The following is a 20,619-nucleotide window of genomic DNA, read 5'->3' as shown; positions in this document are numbered from 1 at the left end:
TAATTAAAAGTCTTTTTTCCCCACATCTAAGAAAGTCTTTTTGTTGCTTGTGCTTAACACGTGGCATGTTACAGAGTATTTGACTCCTGCGTATCGCCACTCCAAACTCTCCAGGAATTCCAAAATTACCTTAGTACTAAGTATTACCCTTACATATAACCTAAATTTTCTGCTAAACCAGAGAATTTTTAAACTACATACAAATACAAACAATTTGTCAGTGCCATATATGTGTAAATTGTAATCATTCTAGCCTGCTTTTTAAATTAATCTTACCCACACATTTCATAACTTCATTTTCTATAGATCTGAGTCATGCTTTTAAGAAAGGATTGATTTGTTTTATATGTCCAGTAACTTATGAATCACTTAAAGATCCATTGTTGGTTTCTTCCTCTTAGACCCAGAGCATTGCTGTGTTGTTTTTTTCTGAAATCCACTGGATAAAAATGTCCTTATGATATCCAGGGTTTGTGCCTGTAGGTTTTAAAAGTGCAGGAGTGATTTTTCTAGTTACACCATTAAATTCTACTTTTAAGGAACTGTCTTGATAGTTGCTGCCCCCTCTTTGCTGCTAGCCCCTACCCTGTCCTATGCACTCATTGGGAAGCAGAAAGATGTCTCTCTGTCATCTGTATTTTATTAAGTGTCTAATACACTCAAAGAGAAGCCAGTTCTGTTTTCCCAACATTTCAGCCGAGTACCCGAATGTGGGGCCAAACAAATTACAGCAAACCACTTTCTAATAGGAAAAAAAAAAAAAGTGCTTTGGGAGTTCTGTAATGTCCCAAGCCCAGCAAATAAACCTTGAATGTTTAGAATCCTCATCCAACAGTCTCCCCACCACAAACCGAGTGTAACCCAACTGATCCATCCCCAGCAGAAGACGAGCGGTTAAATCAATGTGGTTGTAACTTGAACTTCACAGTCCTAGGGAACCTCCCAATTCCAACCTGAGACTCAGACCACTAAGCTATCTCCCCTTGTGGATTTATTTGCCTCTTTTATTTTCTTGGTTAAAAACGTCTGAGTCACCATAAGCCAAACACTGTGAGAATCTGCTTTTAAAAGAGCAGTAAAGCAGCACTGATGGATTTGGTGGGATGCTGGAAACTCTGTCCTTTTCCCAGACTTTATTCAGTTCTTGGAATATGGATGAGGGAAGTGGAAAGGGAGGCAATGTCATCCTCAGCTCTCAGCCTGAGTATCTTCCCTGTTGTCCCAGCCCTACCCAAATGGACCTTTCCAGCTTCTCTTCAGGATAGATGCTCCACACCCTGGATCAGATAACCAAGGCTTTCTTTACAGCACACGTGCCCAGGGAAGAACACCAAGGAACCAGCGTCCCTGTGTTGAGAGTGGTTTTCACTGGCTCACTCTTTCTGTCCTCAGCCATTTATCAGGTGCTTACCGGGTCTCCTCACTATTCCAATGTTCCTGATACAAAGGTGAGCAAGATCTAGGCTTTTAAGGACAGCCTTTTGCCTGTATCATAATGATGTGGAAGATGAAGAAGAAGATAAACAGGAGAAGGAAAGCACTGTTTGTCCATTTGAAACTGAGGCAGACAGAGGGAACAGACAGAGTCTAAGCTCAAACATTCACAATCTACAGGACCAAATTTCTAAGGCTTCTGCAGCGCAAGTGAAAAACTATCAGCTCCATACCTACTGCCTCAATAGAAGAATGAAAGAATAAAAAGGAATTCAGGGGAAGCACACTGCTTTCATGATTCAGCTGTAATCACAGTCCCAGCCATGATGCAAATGCAAATACTCTCTTTCTCTCTCTCTCTTTCTCTCTCTCATAGTTTTCTCTTTTTTAACTCCTCGCTGTCACTGTGTCTCTGTGCCTCTCTGACTCTGTCTCTGCCTCTTTCTGTCTCAATCTCCCCCACCTTTCCTCCAGAGGGCCTCAGGAGGGGTCAGTATATGTTCATAAAAACTTTCTCCTGTCTCTCTGTCACTGAATGATGGAGCAGGCAGAGCCAGGCCTTTGAGCGTGTACTTGAATAGAGAAAATAACACCAGGATACCAGCTGCTGTACACACCTGCTCAACACACCTGAAACCAGACTCTGATATGTAAGAAGAATGTTATTGAGCATGAATAAAATGCCATTCTGATTCCCAAGAAAGTCAGCCTGGAAAGAAAAAGATAGCTGTGTGCCAGTTTTGTACAAAATTTCAGTGGCCTAAATAACATGACCACGCATTCTAGATCTCCGGAAACAGTCCTGATCATATCTGCTGTTGAACTGTAATTATAGATTGTATCCCCTCAGGGACGCCTGAGGGGCGTATTGGACTTATAAACTACAAGGTCACCCATGCAACTATAGGAACACATTCAAAGCACCTGAGAAGACAAGAAGAGAGAAATTATTGTTTCCCTGGGGAAGGACTGGTGCTCTAAATGAATTTGTTTATGGTGTATAAGAAGTTACTGTTTTGTGTTTAACCCACTAACCAAAGTATTCTGTGTAAAGGTTCTGACAAAGGAATATCCAGAAAAAATATCAGAAAACTTGTCTCGTATATGAATTGTCTTTTCATAAAATTAAACAATTTAAGAAAAGATGCAATTAAATTGAATATTTATTATATTTTAGGCACTGTGTTAAGGAAATTTGAATGAGAACCTCTTTGTCATTCTCACTGGACTGTAAACACCTAAAAGTGCAAAAATACAACATAGCAAGCGCTGTGATAAGTAGAAATGGCATTTCTTTCAAATCATGGACTCGGGGGAGTCTTCTACAGAATCAGTCGAACTGAAGTGAATCAGGATAGATCCATGAGAATGAATGAATAAGTAGATTAATTTTAAAAATAAAAACAAATTCAAAATGGTGATGGCATTTAAAACATTAAGAAGAATTTTTTAGCACCCACCATAAGACACTTGAGTTCACTCCCTTCTAGAGGAAACTGACCGCTGTGAACCCCTGATAACTATGATAAATGTTTCTGGCTAAACGGAGCTAAGCCCTGGCCTTGCCCAGATGATTACTATTCAAAGCTAGCTTGCAAGGAAACCATGTTATAATGAAACTCACTCATTCACTGAATCTCTGTAGTATGATCAAAAAATACAGTGAATTTGCAATCAGTGTTTTCAAATCTTACACTAAATGATACATTACCATTAATTCCCCCTCAAAATAACCTTCATTCCACCACACTTATCCTATCATTCTTGTCACTATCTGATGTAGTTCCCGAATTTCTTTTTCCTGAGTATCTTTAGTTGTAGTGTCCTGGTTGCCTTCCTATCCTGACTCAACTCAAAACATTTACCTTTCAGGACCATTTTGACTTTGGAGAAAAACCAGAAATTGCAGTGTACCCCATCTGTTCAATAAAGTGGGTGAGGATGGATGCATCTTAGTGGTCTTACAAACCTGCCTTTCCACTCGATGGAATTCAGCAGCAGCATTTAACATATCTTTTTCTCATACCTCCTAAAGACCCACACAAAAGAGGACAGTCAGAACTGCTTCAGAAAGTGGCAAGAATAATGGGGTAAGTGTGTCTGAAGTGAGGAGGACTACCTGAAGGAATCAATGACCATGTCTCTTTTAGTGTAATAAATTTAAATAAAAACCATAATTTTTGACCAGTCCCTCCCTCCTTAGACTGTGATTTCAATTTAATTAATTTCAATAGTTTACTGAAATACATCTGCATATAGTATGCCCTCTCCTCTGAGATCTGTTGTCCTAAAACCTAGCTGACCTGCCTGTAAAAGAAGTCATAAAAACTGTAACCATCCTTTCTGTACTCAGAGGAAAGGAGTATCATTATTCCCCAAGACACAAAGATGCTAGGAAGAATCTGAACAAATGAGGGCTCCAAATTTCCCCCCAGCTTTTTACCATTAAATAACAGGCTTTTGTCCTTCAATCATATTTCTCTGCAACTATCCACTTCTCCATCTAACTCAGCATAGAAATACACAGATGCCCCTAATTCTTTTTGTCATGTCCAGAAGCCCCCTTGTCACATACAATGAAATAACCACATATATTTATCTCTTGCTAATCAGCACTTCATTGCAGAGGTTTCTACAATGGCCCCAGAAATGAATGAGAAATCTTTCCTATCCTACACATTTCACTCTGAGAAAAATAAATCTGCTGATCAAAAAGCACAGTTCAAAACCCATTTTCCTAGCCATGTTGCTCCAGGTAACTGAGTTAGACAGACATATCATAGGCAGTCAGACAGGGCTGTATCCTCAATGGAGCCAGTAGAGAAGCCCACATACATACCTTGCAACTACTAGGGAGACAGAAACCTTTGCTTTGGCCAGAACTCAAGACAAAAGATAAAACAAATGCACCCACATACTTCCTCAAGATAAACATCAGAGAATAAGATTCTAACTAGGTTTCTATCACCCTGAGAAAGACACAAGGAGCCAATAACCCAACCCCTACAGGCCAAGGCCCTGTTTAATCCTCATGTCTACTTGTTATGTGACTGGCTTCTCCATTTGTCCCCTATTTAATCAATTTTATCTGAGCAATTATAATCTTATTGATTGTAATTCTGTCCCACCTCATGCCCATCTTGCGAGTTCCCATTTTTCCCCACCTTGGACCCACCTTACCTCATGGTTTTGCTCTATAAAAGCCCTAAGAAAGACAGAATCTTTGGTAACCCACTTGGAACCACCACTGTCTCTCTCAGACAGAAGCTTTCTTTCTCTCAATAAATATATCCTGCTTCAATTTTAGAGAATGTGAACTCATACCGGAAATCTAGCAGGTTGAGAGTTTCTTCTCTCTATATCAGTATTAGCATATCTTATTTCTGACAATAGAGAGATCCTTTAGTTCAGTGTTGCCTGGTACCTAAATCATTTAGTAAGTTAAATTATAATTTCGTTGGTACATTTATGTTTTAAAGTTTATCTCTAAGGGACATGGCTTTTTTTTCCCCTCTAGTATATCTTAAATACTATTCTTTTTGTTTAACTGTTGCAAAGAAATACTCACCTGCAAAGAACAAATAGCAGAGGAACTATTTAAGAAAGTGTTAAGGTAAACTGTGGTCACAGCCAGCCAAGCTGACCGGGCTTCTCTTTCTGCCTCTGCTACAGAACAGCTAAGCAAAATTATGAAAGCAAAAGATTCGGTCTACTTCTCTAAATTCCATTCCAGCCCTAAAATACTGTAATCAAATATTGGGCTGTAAGCATCACTCTCTTTCTGATTAGATAATGAAGTAGTCATCAGGACCGTACATTCTCGAGAGAATAAAGATATGCTGCATGAATTAGTTTGTCTGTCTTGGTTTCTGTCCATGAGTAGAGTGTAGAGAAAAGTGAAGGAAATCAGAATTTTAGAAAATCTAGACTATGGGAAGATACCGGAGAGACAAGGATTCTAAGCATTTCAGACAATGATGTTTGCCCAGAGCCACGTAGCTGATAAAAAATCAAGCTATGCCTGGAAGAGAGGTTGGTGTAATTTCAAAATATATGATTTGATAGTTTATTATTAATATTATTATTAAATGGAACAGGTAGCTAAGTCTTTGTTATTAGAAACATACAAAGAAATTCTACTTGTATTAATGATTGATAAAACTGTTGAAGTATGAAAGCTCAGAAAAAAATGTCAACTTAGGTTATAACCATTTTTAGTGAGGGGAATGACACACATTACTTAAATCTCAGGAAAGTCAAGCTTGACTGAGTAAGAATCAGCCACTAAGGTACCTACCTGAACCAGTAATTTTCGGTGTCTTAGATTAATCACATATCATTTAAAAACACATAGTAATTCATTATGCTAAAAGTGTTTCATGCTGAGTAGCTCAGTAAACGTTATTTTACTTAAACGTTTTATTAAATGTGACTCCTGGACTAGGAATGTATCAGGATTTGTCTTATATGGCCAGACTGAATGAGAAGGCAGGTCACATTACTCTGGATACTCAGAAGGGAGCAAATGGCACCTCGGACTGGCCCTGCTAACCAGTTCCTCTAGAGTGACAGAAAACAGCAAAAGTACATCATGACTTCTGACCTCATAATGCTGCACTTGAAACTTCAAACTAGTTATGAAGAATCCTTTTCTGGGACACTCATCTTTTCTTCCCAGACTTCTGCTTCTGTATAATTTTAGCTGAGAGTCAAATCGAGGAAAGCAAATGGGAAGATCAACAGATGGCACCTGAGACTCAGCCAGGAAGGCCTGAGGGCAAGAGAGTCCAGACTCCCACACTCACGCCAGGCGGGCTCTTTCACACTGCTGCCCTGCTCGTGCCAGGAGCACGCTTAGGAGGTCCAGGGAGGATGGGAACCCTCTGCTCTGCTGGCTTCCTCAGTCACAACTGTCTCCAACACTCAGATCCTAAGGTGCATGAGCTGCAGTGAGATTTTAAAGTTTACAGACTTGGGGTGGGGTTGTGGTTCATGAGTGATAAAGCTGATGTTTAGAATGAGCAGGTCTCCAGCATCAAAAAACCAAACCAACAACAAAAGCACTTCTTTGTTTTGTTTTTTGTAACAATTAGAGTTAGAAGTTTGACTATGTAAACTCCAGATCTTGGTATGATGGTACACTCCAGAAGGCTATGACAGAAAGACCATAGATTCTAGGCCAGGCTGGGCAACTTACTGATTTAATGAGGCCTTATCTCAAAATAAAAAATAAAAAAGGATGCAGCTCAGTGTGAAAACCCTGAGTTACACCCCTAGTACAGAAAAAAGTCTCTTTCCAGTGGCTATGATTTTAGGAAAGATAAAATGTTAAGCATCACAGGGCAAAAAGAAAAGATAGGTGGCTATGACTGATATATATATATATTATATATAATATATATATATATATGTACATTTCCCCTAGTATAATAGCACCAGGAATTATCAAACAAATTAAAGACAGAGCTGAATAGAAAGCTGAACTCTCTGCCAGTTAAAACTGCCTGCAAAGACCTTCACTGGGAGCTATGTGCAGAGGGGAGATCCCAGGAGCAGGACAAGAAAATTGTAACAGATGCTGAGCTTCACTTCTTTCCGTAAAAACAGGACACCAGTAATACAGAGACATAATACACTACGATATTTTATTTTCCAAACAAGCCCAAACCAACTCCAGTCCCCTAAAGAGAGCCCTGCTTCCCAGCTCAGGGCTGCCTGGGAGCCTTGGCATTTCCTGTGCAGCAGGGAGAGAAGCCAGCACAACAATCAAGCTGTGATTGGGAGCGGAGCACAGTGGTTAATTAGGGCTGGATCTTTTCTTTTCTGGGGCAATTCGGCACAGCTTGAATGAGCCCCTGAGCCAGTCTGCGGTGGGAATGTTTCTCTGGGCAGTGGGGGCACACAGTCCCAGGGGCCGACTCATCAGCATGACAATAGCCCCCAGGATGCACTTGGACTGATGTCATGGTCGGCCCCAGTGAGGCAGGAGGATGAAAGCCTCCCCAGAAGCCTGGAGCATTAGCAGCTGACTGGGGCTACTTCAGGGCATGAAATTCCTCCCTCCCCTCTTAAGTTCTTTTGTAAAAGATGTTTGCTAATTGATAGAGCTCAGAAAACAATGCACCCTTAACAATCCCTTTTCTCTCTGTCTCCTATTCCCCTACTTCCACCCCTCAACAAGCCTTTAAATCTCTGCTTTTTTGATTCACTAGAAATCTCAACTTCTGTTTTGTGGTTTACACGAAGCCTTCATTTTCCTTCTCTTTAATATGGCGCTCATAAGCATGATTTGCTGCAAGACATTCTGTAACTGATGTTTCTGTCTTGGGCTTCCCAAATGTGTGCTCCTCCTTTAAAACCCCTGGCCATGCCCCACTCCAAATCACATATTTTCCTCCTACGTTATACATTGATACAAAACATTTTGGAAAAGTGAGTCTTGGAAAGCTAATCAGCTCCTGTATTTTTTTGCTTTCTTTCTGTTTAAATCATGAGAACCTATTTGAACTTGGAGCCACTGACTCATTTAAACTGACAGGGTAATGGGCAAAATGGGCCCAATGAAGTGCCAGGGGGACTGGCAGTGCATGTCTGTTCTTTGGCTTTGTCACCAACTGAGTAAGAAGTGATAGGCACTGTCCTTGCCTTCCCTGAGTGTCTGAGAGGAGGGGCAACACAGAGATTTCTAAAGCTTCTCCAGAACTGTGGCTTTATGACTGAAAGAGAGGAGCCCTATTCTTTTTGCTTTTTCTCATCTTTTTTGCATTACTGAGCATTCAACTCAAGATTTTTTTTCCACTGAGCTAAATCTCCAGGTCTTCTTTTTTTTTTTTTTTTTTTTTTTTTAAAGACTGGATCTTTCCTGCTAAATTTTTAAATTGCCCCAAGCTGGTTTTAAATTTGCACTTCTCCTGCTTCAGCCTCCCAGAGTGCTGAGATTAGGAGATTAGAGGTCTAGGCCATGATGCCCTGTTAAATTGTCCCATATTTTCTTAATTTACATGACCACCCACTGTCAAATATCTGAAAACGAGTGATATGGTAATTCGCTAAAGCCAAAGACGTCCATGTTCCATTTTGAGCTTTACAATTTACTCACTGACCGCTCCTGGGTGTTCTCCTGGTAACCTCATAATTACCTTGGGCTGTGCACAGTTTGCCTGGGTCCCACTGAGAGCGGAGAAGCTGGCTGATGGAACAGAGGGTGCTCAACATCTCCAAGGCTTTCAGGGGTCTCTGAAGGAAGTTTTGGCTGCTTACCTGCCAGTGTGGAGCACACTTTTCTCTCCTGCCTTTCTTTTGCACCCTTTGCCTTGTCGGGAGAACCTGTTCCACACACCTGCTCCTTAATGCACATGTAGTAAGCATCGGTGCTGTGACCCAGGCCGAGCTCTTCCTAGGGGAAAATTGTTTCCTAAGCAATGTGTTTATTCCTGAGATCACAGTCTGTCACTCCAGAGTTCTCATTATCACTTACTGCAAACTGCATGAGTTGATGGTCATAAAGAACATAGCACTATGGTACCTCCACAACTAAATGCGTATTTCTAGAGACCAGTGTTACCCAGAGGCCTGAGACCTTTGGGTGTGGTTTCTTAGAAAACCCATGAGCTCAGAAATTGTATGCCCTGGCTATGCATATGCATCCCTATCTCTGGGAGAAAGTCTGGAACTTTCACTGCCTGATAGGAACCTTTGTCTTAAAATCTTAAATAGGGTGGAAGATGTACGTGGATTGTGAGGGCAGAGCTATTAGATCTACCTTGATGATTATTCTTCTTTTGAAATAAATGCCATGGGCATATCTCAAGATATTCCTACCAAATTCCTGGTAACTAGCGACAGAATTGACTTAGACCTTTTGCTCTGTTACTTTCTAAGATTTAACAAAAGAAGAACAAAATGACAGAACTCTCAAAAACTGTAAAAGCTACAGCCCCTTACAGGAAAAGTAACACTTCAGTTACAAAAAGCCAGGTCCCAGGTCCCAGCACTTTCTGCTCCGGGGTTACTTCAGGTGAGCCGAGAGCTCAACCTTAAGAGTTTCCCTTTTTCTCCAAAGCAACAGAATTCCAGCAGATCCCTAGCCTGCCTCAGCAAAGATCCTGCTCAGAGTATCCAGATGAAAAGCTACTTTGAACTTGGTAGGGGACCATTCTATTACCATTATTATAAAACATTAAAGAAGAATTCAGCTGGCTTGATATTTTTCTCAGGCCCAAGTCTGGGGTTGAGTAAAGGGATCCAAGACCAGCGTCTTTTTTAAGGTGCCAAATTTGTCATCAGATTTTTGTCTTGGCAAGGAAATACACACACAGGCACACATGCACAGACACACAAGCATGCATCCATGCAGGCACATGCACAGGTCTATGTATACACACCCATGTACACATCCACACACATGCATCCAGACAGCCATCCTTGTCTTTGGAAAGAGGAAAGAGCCCGTCCTTGTCTTTTGGCCTGTTTGCAGCTGGAAGCACAATATGGCAAAATGCAGACTGCACACCCCCTTCCTGAAGCAGCCAAAGAAATCTTTGTCCAGTGCAGGTGTTGGCTGCATCCTCTTCACTAACATCCTGTCCTGAATTATTCAGGCTCATCCATTATGTATCCCACACAGACACAATTAAATCGTTAACTTTCCTTTCAAGAGAACAGCAAATTCTCTAGGGACTGTCGGGACAGTTACATTTCTCCGGGCTGAAGGCCGCCTGGTGGAGCTGATTTGAAGGGAAAGCGTTGCAGCGAGGTGTGAGGCTGGGGGCTCCGCTCTGAAAGGCATTTCTTCACTTAACACAAGCTGCTTTCTCTCTGCTGTTTGCAAGGGGTCGGGGTGCTCCAAAAGTAGGGTGCAGCTCAGGTTGAGGCTGGGTTCTGTGCAATTTCCTGAGGCAGTAAAACTGTAGACAGTACCTATGGCAGATGGCTTTTTGACCTTTCTTAAATTCCTCAAATATGCTATGTTTATGATAAATACAAATTTGAAAAGTCTGAATTGGGTAGGCAGCTGTACACCAAGATTCCAAATCTCTCTCAAGGAAAATCTGGGGATCACAGCAAAGCCTCAGCCTTGCATGTTTTGAGAACCACTGATGGGGTAAAACAAAAGACCTCTGAACTCAAATTAAAACAAAACAAGCAACAATAACAACAAAAACCCTGCACTTCCACAGTTCCCACCATTTCTCTGGCCTCATACAATAAAGAGTAGCTTATACTGGAAGAAAGATTGCAAATCGCTCAGGAAATTGTGGGAAAATTAAATGATAACACTACACCCCAATTCAGGGAGGTGGAGAAGTTTTTCCTTCCCTGTGTATCCCCATCCTCCTTTCTGCTAGTTACCTAGAACTTTCTGTAGACATCACTGACCAATTTCACATACCAACTAAATCCGTTATTTCCCACCATCTGGCCCTATTGGGACTGACCAGAGGTAATTTGGTCACAGTTCTTCGGTTCTCGTGGTAGATAATCATAGGCACTAAGAATTTCAAGGAAGGAGAGATTTAATTATGTCTCCACACAATTACTAACCTGCTATTATGAAACCAAGGGTCACACCAAATCTGTTTCCCACAGAGCTATTAATGTAAACATTAGCAAGTCTTCTTAAAAGAGATCATAAGACCTGTTCTATGAGTCCAAAGAGTTCCCTGCCCTCTACCACCTTCTGTGTGAAAGTTTATGCAAGTAGATATAATACTCTATGGTCACAACTCAATTATTCTTACCGTTGATCTCAAGTAACCAGAGGCTCTTTAAACTAGTCCTTCTCAGCTGGACATTCTGTCGCCAGAGGACATTCACAATCATCCGGTGACATGGTTGGTTGGTAACAGAACGGGAGGCAAGAAGGTGCATGCATCTGGCAGGTAAGGACCCAGGATGGCACTGAAGCAATTGCACTGCCAGTGGCTGCCCCCACAGTGAAGAACTATCGGGCCCAAAACGGCAACAGTGCTAAAGTTTTGGAAGGACCCAGCTCAACACCAGCCAAAAGGCCTTTTAGATATTAGTCCTTCATGGTCAACCCTGCTATAGAAACTGAAGCCTTTCACTGGATTCTTCTGCCCTTTCCCTTCAGGATACAGGATTCTATCTCTCGAACTGTCTCAATTATCATCCTTATCCGACACCCGCTATACCCAGTTCGCAAACTACTGATTTACAAACTGGTAGTTAGCAAAAGTCTAACTTTGAAAAGAAATTTGTGGAAAAGTCATGCTTATGTTATACACATGTGGAATTTGTTTTTACAGATATATTCCCACATAATCAAACCTTCAGTGGAGACCTCTGATTAAAGTAACGGGACAAATGATAGAGGTTCCACTAATGCATATCACAATCTACGCTAAGACATTTTAAAGTATACATCAAATATCTCATACTGTTACCAGACAGAATCTGAGGAGGTACCCCAAGCAGAGAGAAGGAATTTAAACCTTGCTACTCACAGGACAAGTTCGGAGGTACTAGGAAAAAGAATTTTCAGGACTAGTCAAAGAGGCACAAAAAGATTTATTAGGTGAAAATTTAAAGGTACACACTCAAAGAAATGGCATGTGGGTCCTCTTAGGCGAGAGGGGCTCTTTTCCTTCTTGGAACTGGGAACATTTACACTTCTCTTGGGGGACTGGGAACCTACAAAAAAGATGGTCCCTGGAAAGATGTTTGTCTTTCAGGCTTGGACCCATTTTTCTTTTGTCATGGGAGTTGCCTAGATGGATAATTTAAGCATTCCTTTAATTTTCTCAGCATTTGCCTTTTTTCAACTAAACCAATTTGTGAATTTAAAGAATTTTGGGTGTGGCAGGTGGAAGGAAAGGAGTCTAAATTAACCAAGGGAAGTTGACATGGATCACCTTGGTACTTCAACTATGTTCTGCTGTGATAGCCTTTTTTTAAAAATTACAATTTTATTTACAAATTTTCTTGTTTCAGTCTTTATTTCTTCTAGGCTCCTCAGTGGGAGTCCCTCAATAATTACGTGCCAAATGACCAAAAAGCAACTGAAAACTGAAGTTTGCTTAATTTTTGTTCTATGGTTCACTCTTCAGTAACAAATTAGAGACAAGTTCAGGACAACTTACACTAAGAAGATTCTCTAAGGCTTACCTCAGATGCAGATAAGAACCAACAAATCCCTAAAAGTTATTTGTTGTTAGAGTATAATTCTGCGTTGAACTTTGGTTTTTATTTCAATAATCTTAAGGTCTTTGCTTTAAAAGTATAACTAACTATCGATTTTCTGGAATGACTTCTTCACCAACAAATGTAATCTTTGGCCTCATTTTATACAAAAGTTTCACTTTACCCAATAAATTCAACAGCTTCACTCTTACAAGGAAAAACTTCTAAATGGCTATACACAGAGCTAATGTTCTCTGGCTCTTGTTTTTCATTTTTTATGTTTAATATAGGTGCCAACAGATTGGTAGTATTCTTAGCCAAAACGCACAGGAAGGACACACAGATAGGTTCTAGAAAGCATGTAAACCATGTTAAATCAGCATATGTACAAAGAGAAAGGGAAGAACATGTGTTTTAGTTCTAGTCCCTGAATGAAGAAATGAATAACCAGATTGATGAAGGGATTATTTTTCCAGTCCCCCCTTAGGATCTGTCGCAATTTGGTAGCTCCAGAGCTGGAGACCCAGAGATTTCAAGGGCTGGGCTGTGTTATTCACATTTCCCTGAGAAAGGGGAAGGAATCACCTGGAGCTCTCACATCAAATGAGATACTACAGAGAACAAAAGGGTGCCATTTACAGTGATGCTAGAGCAACAGGAGTAACCCAGGTGTTGTGGCCACTTTTTCAGCACTAAGGCACAATACCAGACACCCACAATTTCAAGGAGAGAGCTGTATTTTAGCTCGTGGTTACTATCCATGGTCAGGGGCTCAAAGGGCAAAACAGCATCATGGGAAGCCCTGGGCAGATGCAGCTGCTCATGTCATGGCAGCCAGAAAGCACAGAGGAGGGAGGAGGCTGGAAGGGAGACAAACCCTTCCAGGCTATGCCCCCAGTGACTGGCCTCTTCCCAACAGACCCCATCTCCTAACAGCAAGCCAACTATACCACCCCGTGATTCAGTCACCTTCCAAAACCCCCCTTAGGAGCACATGAGTCCTCCGGAGAACGTTTTTTAATCTAAACCATAACAACAATCAGAGTCGTGTTCACTCTGTTACACCAACTCTAAACCCATCGCTCCCAGAAAAAAAAGTGGGAATAAAAAGAGCTCATTAAAAACCAGTACAAGTTGTCCAAACAACAAGCAGAGGCAGAATCAGAAGCAGACAGTGGACTAACAGAAGACTGTAGAGAGGTATTGTGGGAAAAAAGAACAGAATTCATGACACCACTGCCAATATCCCTTCTGTCTGACACTGGCCTTGGACCACATAGTGCATAAGGTGAAGCCAACAGTATCATCAAGGAAGCCAGGGGAAAAGCAAACGACCCCCATTTCAGTCACTAGTTCAGTTTACACCAGCGTTCAGTTTTGATTTCATTCTTTTTCTCGGATGACTAAGGCAACCAGAAAGGGAAGGAGATCCTGGTTATACAGAGAAAGGACAGAGGAATCTATTGGTAGGAAACCAATTTCTGCAAGTGAGGCTTACAAGAACAAAACTAAATTGGAAGCATCAAAGGACTTCACAGAGCTGAAAGAAGGAAGAATGTCAGTCCTGGGCTGCACCATGCTGAATTCTTTACACCCTGATAAAGGTCCACGGAGCAGATGTAAATTGACTTTGAGAGCCTTTACTCTGTGCTGGTCTTAAGTGCTATTTCTGGTGACAAAAATCATGGTTCAAATCCTGGCTCTGCTATTATACCAGCTACGTGACATTACACATGAGAATACATACTCTGAGGTCAATGAATAGTGTGTGTTTGTTTATGGAGGAACCCAGGGTGCCTAGAACAGTATATGGTAGACCACAGATGTGTAATTAAAAACTATGTTAAATAAACAGACAACAAGTTGTCCAAGTATTGATCTGTTTAGCTAATAGTTTGTTCAGAAGAATAAATGTGTTAAAACATAAGAAGCTCTTATATCAGTGCCTAAAATATACACCAGTATAATAAGCTGTCATTGTTAATAATGCTGTATACATATATAGCAGTACCCCTATTTTGAAAATTAATTCTTTCCATTATTCTGATTGTAAACCAAATTGGATGAGTTCCTAATCAAACTCAATTGTTAGGTTCAATGTTGGCCTCATGGGGAAATGTGATTTAGTTTTCATCTTATGTGGTTTGCGATCACAATTATGAAAAGAACTAAATTCATGAACTAAGATACCATTGAGGAAAAGAAAAAAAAATAGAGAAATGCATGTATCTTTTGTTCATGATCAGGGGTTTGGCCATGCACTGGTACTCTGGTACCAGTCCATGGACCATTAGAAACAAGGACACAGAAGGAGATGAGTTACTGGTGGAGAAGCAGGTGAAGCTCTATCTGTATTTACAGGAAGTCCCTTCCTTCCATCACCTCCTGAAGTCTGCCCCATGTCAAGGCATCTACAGCACTAGTCTCATAGGAGCACAAAGTGTGCTATGACTGTGAATATGAGATCTAGGTTGCACGTTCCTTGTGAGAATCAAATGCCTCATGATCTGAGGTGGAGCTGAGGTGGTGATACTAGCTTTCAGGTATAGAATTACTGTGTATTGAGAATATACTAATAAAGAAAAAAGAATTCCCCCAACCTCCATCCATGGAAAAAATTGTCTTCTACTGAAACCTGCCCCTGGTGCCACAAACACTGGGGAACCCTGTGCCTGGACTGCATTCAGATCTCCAAATATAAAATTATTTTCTCATCAAACACAGTCAAATCATGGGCATAACCAGAGAAATAATTTCACTAGAAAGCAACAACTAAAGTGGGGGATTCTTAGGTTTATACCACTTGTTTAGACACCTAAGAATTTATTTGTAATAGCTAGATAGAGCCATACAATAAGAAGGATCTGGAGGAAGGTTGTCTAGTATCGAAGCTGAAAAGATTGTAGTTTTGTTTCAGGCCAAGAGTGGAGCTCTTTAAAATGTCATCCTGGTTTCATGTTCTTGACAAATTCTTTTTCAAAGAAAATTTCAGCATACATGGAAACGCCCAAAGTGAGTACAGGACACCTGTTAGCTATGAGTGGAGGCACTTAAAGTAACTGGCATAGATTCGCCCTTTTCTTCCACAATCCGGCTGGGCAAAGTCAAACATTTAGCCTTCACTTGTGCTTGACGTATCATCCTATATACACCTCTCAACACATGTCCATTAGCTGTAAATGGTCCCAAATGTGGACGTTTCTGAAGTGATAACAGCAGAGCTATTAAAACAGTGACAGACCCTGAAAAAATATCTGCTACTCCATTCCCAAATTTCATTCCCTTTCCTACCCTATTTCCTACCATCTTGAAAAACTTAGCTGCTTTTGTTGGCTAGTAGGCTGAGGCTGAGTTATCTGTGCTGATTTAACCTGATTATCAAGGAAAGAGTAAATATATAATTTAAAACTAACTAAGAGATAAGTTATTAAAGAAGTGCTAATCAGATTTTATAATTCTCATTTTCCAAAATAATGCCCATTCAGGCCAGGATCCACATGCAGACTACGTAGAATGGCATTTCAGTCAACAATAACCACATACACAACAGTGGTCCCCTAAGATTACAATGGTATCAAAATTTCCTCTCACCTAGTAAGACTGTAATTATCATAATGTCACATTTTTATAGTGATGCTGGTATAGACCAATCTATTGTGTTGCCACGTTTAGAAATGTATAGCACATAGAATTATTATGTATAATGCTTACTACTTGAAAATGATCATGAGTATGCTAATGGCTTATGCATTTTTATACTTTCTATGGTTCTTTAAAGATTTCTCCTTCTACTTCAAAGAAAACTTACCGTAAAACAATAAGCTGTTAAGTGACACCAGCAGTTAAGTTATACATGCAATTCATGTTTACCATATTTCTTGATGTCATCAAGAGATCACATTAAGTGACTGACCCGTACTATTTTGGTTTGTGCACAGTCTATAATTTCACACAATTTATTTCCCAGAAATGACTATCATTATTAACTCACACATGACTATATAAAAGAGAAGCAAGAGAAAAGTGACCAGCTGCGAATGACAACCAGGGCGTATCAGAGTTCTAGAACATTACAACCAGACTGGATATTGGAATCCAAAGCAGTTCAACTACTTGGCATCTGTGCATTCATTCATTCATTTATCTGCTCCCTCAACATTTGCTGAGTACCCACTATAGCCAAGCATGTACCACTCCTGAGGCCCATCAACTAAGCACAGCAGAACCTGACCCCCAGCAGTGTACCATCTAAAGCAGTATTGAGTGCATTTAGCTTTGAGAATTTTACAATATGTCTCTGTCACAGCTACTGGACTTAGTCACTGTGGTACAAAAACAGATATAAATAGTATACAAGGACAATCATTCTTCAAGCATGCTTTTATTGTAAAAGACTTTACTTATGGACATTGAAATTTGAATTTCATGTGATTTTCACATGTTTAAAATATCATCCTTTATCTGATTTTTGTTCAATACTTAAAAATTTAAGAGTCATTCTCAACTCACAAACAATATAATAATAAACCATAGTTACAGTTATCCCATCGGTAGTTGTTAACCTCTGATTTAGAATGAAAAAAATAAAAAAATAAATCACACATGATGCATTGGTCACCTGACTGAGGTAGAAAAGAATCAATACTGGATAGCACAATGGGCTGTGAAATTCTACTGAACATGAAATAACAACAGAAGACGAGCCTCTTTCAGGGCTCTTTCACACCCACCAGAGCTCAGGGAAGCACCACTGCTGGTCTCCTACCGCCAGTCCCAAGTGAGGTCCTCAGAGTCCAGCCCATGAGCCAGAGGTCATCCGGGTGATTACAGACACCATCCATGCTCTAAAGAAGTCCTGAGTACTTTGGAAAATATCTAACATTATCATGAATTAGGGTAGCAAGAATGAAAATTACAATGGGTTACAACACTTGATATCTCAGAATTTTCCTTTTCAGCAAGGAATCCAAGTTCTTGGAGAAAGATGGAATGGTTAGGCTCCAGGATAGTATGATGTGTATTTGAATGAGGGTTACAAAGAAGAACACTAATTCAGGAGGAAGAGGGGGGAGGTCCTGGGATGAAGATGAGTTTTGCAGTAGGTCCTCGCAAGAGGAAATGTGTAGAAAATATCCTTGATATTTTCAGTCGTGACATCTCAGGATGTGAAAAAACCCTAGGTAGCTGCACTTGTCTGGAGTAAAGCCTGCATCACCATAAGATGCAGGAAGAGTGTTTCAGATGCAGAGCTTAAGGGGCATCTGGGGAGGAGAGGGACCCAAAAGGAATAGGAGCAGAAGGGTGTGGTCGGGTCAGGTGTGAGTGGTAAAATGGTGAACACTGGCTTTGGGGAGAACAGGTTCCACATGTGAATCAGAGACATGGCAACCTGCTTGATGCCCACGTCAGGACTGAAAATGCAAGACACCTAGACACAAATAAAACCAACAGCACATGGGACACTGATGCCTCATCAATCCCTTGACAAGATTTTTTTGTTTTTTTGGTTGTCAGGGATGATCTTTCAATAAAAGTTGTCTTTGCTGATTCCCTCCCTACAACAGCCACTTAGATTCTCAAAGTGGACATTTCTATTTGTAAGAGCCATTCCTTCCTTTACACCCCTCACAGTAACTGTGGAACACAATAAAGAAAGCCCCCTGCCCGCAGAGCACGTAATCACAATGCTTTAGAAATACCAGTGAATGTTACCAATAAGAAATAGGACATTAAAGGAAAAGATTTTTAACACTTGTCAATCTTTTGTTATTTTTTGTTCCCCATATGGAATGTGAATCTTGGATTGCCCCTTTACCTGAGGATAGTAGGTAGGAAAGATGGAGAGAGGAAACAGAAATTTTAGCATAAATCCATCCTTTCTTCTTTATTTAATTTCCCAGAATCTTTGAAATATTGGTAAGGACGAGAGGGTAATCTGGTTTCAACATCGGTCACCCCACTGAGCAGCTGATCTGGCTGGTGTGGCTATTGTCTGCTTTTCTCTCACTATTCCATGTATGTCCATCTCAAAGTTGAATATTTGGTCAAACACAACACATTTCCCCAGTTGAAGATCATTCTTAGGTCAAGGGCATATGGGTAACTGCACCCTCCTGCTGGAACTTCCAATCAGGTTCTCGAGATATTGCTAAGGTAAATGATTCCATTTGTTCTTCTCCATCCTCATCACTCCACCAGTTTTGACTGGCTTGCCTGATGTTAGAGAGAGAAAGACATTCTTCTCCAAGTAATAAGGGTGCCAAGTCAAATGTCAGAACAGTATCAGGGTACATTTATAAAAAGTGAATTCCTAAAGTCTACAGGAAAAAAGGAAAGTGGTCAAACCTTGAGGCATTCTTTATTATCCCCCTGTCCTGTCCATATAAAAGTAATAGAAGAAGGCAATGTTACCCAAAGCACAAGGAAGAACCTTTGTTATATTTTATGTGTGACATACATCTGTCCTCACCAGCACCTAAAACAAGTTCTCTGTTTACTCGACTTCCAAAAGCCAAGGCCTGGAAGCCACCAGCCAATCTTTTGATAAGAGGGCATGGGTGAACCAGAAATGTGAGAATACCTCTATCACAGTCTTCAAGAGGGGCTATGTGATAGACAACTTAGCATACCCTCATGTTTGAGCCATCTGGAGGTTGTCACTGGAACTTTGTGCATGGATGGGCTACCTGGTCTTGAAACACCAAAGATACCACAAAAATAGTTATGTTTTTCCCATTTTGAAGCATACTGAGTTCTGTGGCTATCCAGAAGCAGATAAAACACCATCCAGGTCTGCTTGGCTCCCAATCCCACACTGCCTCTGGTGTGCTGCACTGAGCCCAACTCATCCAAGGTAAAGGGTAGTAAATAAATGCATGGGAAATGGAATTGGAGATAATGAAGTATCCCAGGCAGTGTACTACAGGTTTGTACTGTTGTTTTTATATATGCCATAGCTGTGAGGGAAAACTCCACCAGATGACCCAAGAAGCCATTCGGTGTCTCAGTTACTAATCCCACCTTTATCTCAGACCAGAGAAGTAGAAAGTTCCTGGGGTCTCTGTCTAGATGAAATGCCATGAGAGGTGGTGCTGTATGGACAGCTTGCACTTTGTTTTTGTCTGATAAATTCATCCCTGGTTACCCCAATCCTGTAATCAGACCTCATGGAGCCTGCAGGCTTCAAGAGTACCATAAGATGAAGGTACATTATTTAGAAAGTGGGAAATGGAGCAGACGCAAATTCTGACCAGAAGGAATTCCTCCAAATGTAGTATGTTCCAAAAGAGGGAGAACAATGGAGAAGTCAAATGAAGCATGGGCAAACACAGAGTTGGGGGGAATCTAAATTTGAGGGGGTATCAAAATTTTCCAGCTTTTCCACTGTGCCTTATCCAGAGACACCTCAGTGGAGGGCTACGAATCTAAGATTAGTTTCACTGTTATCCAAAACTTTGTTTCTGGCTTTATCAAGTCCTGGAGACACGGAAGCGTGAACTAATGGACATGGAATTATTTGCAATAATAGTTTCCAGAGCGATCACATTACTTTTGGATTCTAAACACAGGTTTTGCTTCTAAAAGAAACTCTAATAATGTTTGTTTCCAGTACTTGCTTTTTTAAAAAAATCCACATCTGCAATTTTCTACATGGAAAGCAGCAGCAGCAATAATTTTTCCTAAATAAAAAAAGATCCAAAGGGCCATTAACAACGTACTGTGCATAAATTTAGTCACAGTCTTGAAGTTCCTATGTTTTATGGTGAAAAATAGAGTGCCTTGGTTTGCAGATAGTACTGTTAATTATCTTTTGCTCTGATTGCTAGCCATTTTTAAGGTTATATAAGTTAAACGTTCTCTATGTAACAAAATTTAAAAAATAAAAACAAAAACACAATTATTCAATGGCTTAGCAAACTAAGCCATTAGTGTAATTATTTTTCTTCTACCTGTCTTTATGTCTACATACTCTTACTGTATATGCAAATATATTTGTGTATTACTTTCTACTTAAAATACCATAATTTCATTTTTATTTTCACA

Source organism: Cavia porcellus, unplaced genomic scaffold (assembly GCF_034190915.1).
Source record: "Cavia porcellus strain 051 isolate PalLab524CR breed Dunkin Hartley unplaced genomic scaffold, mCavPor4.1 scaffold_12, whole genome shotgun sequence".
NCBI classification, from domain to species: domain Eukaryota; kingdom Metazoa; phylum Chordata; class Mammalia; order Rodentia; family Caviidae; genus Cavia; species Cavia porcellus.
This window is presented reverse-complemented; position numbering follows the sequence as displayed.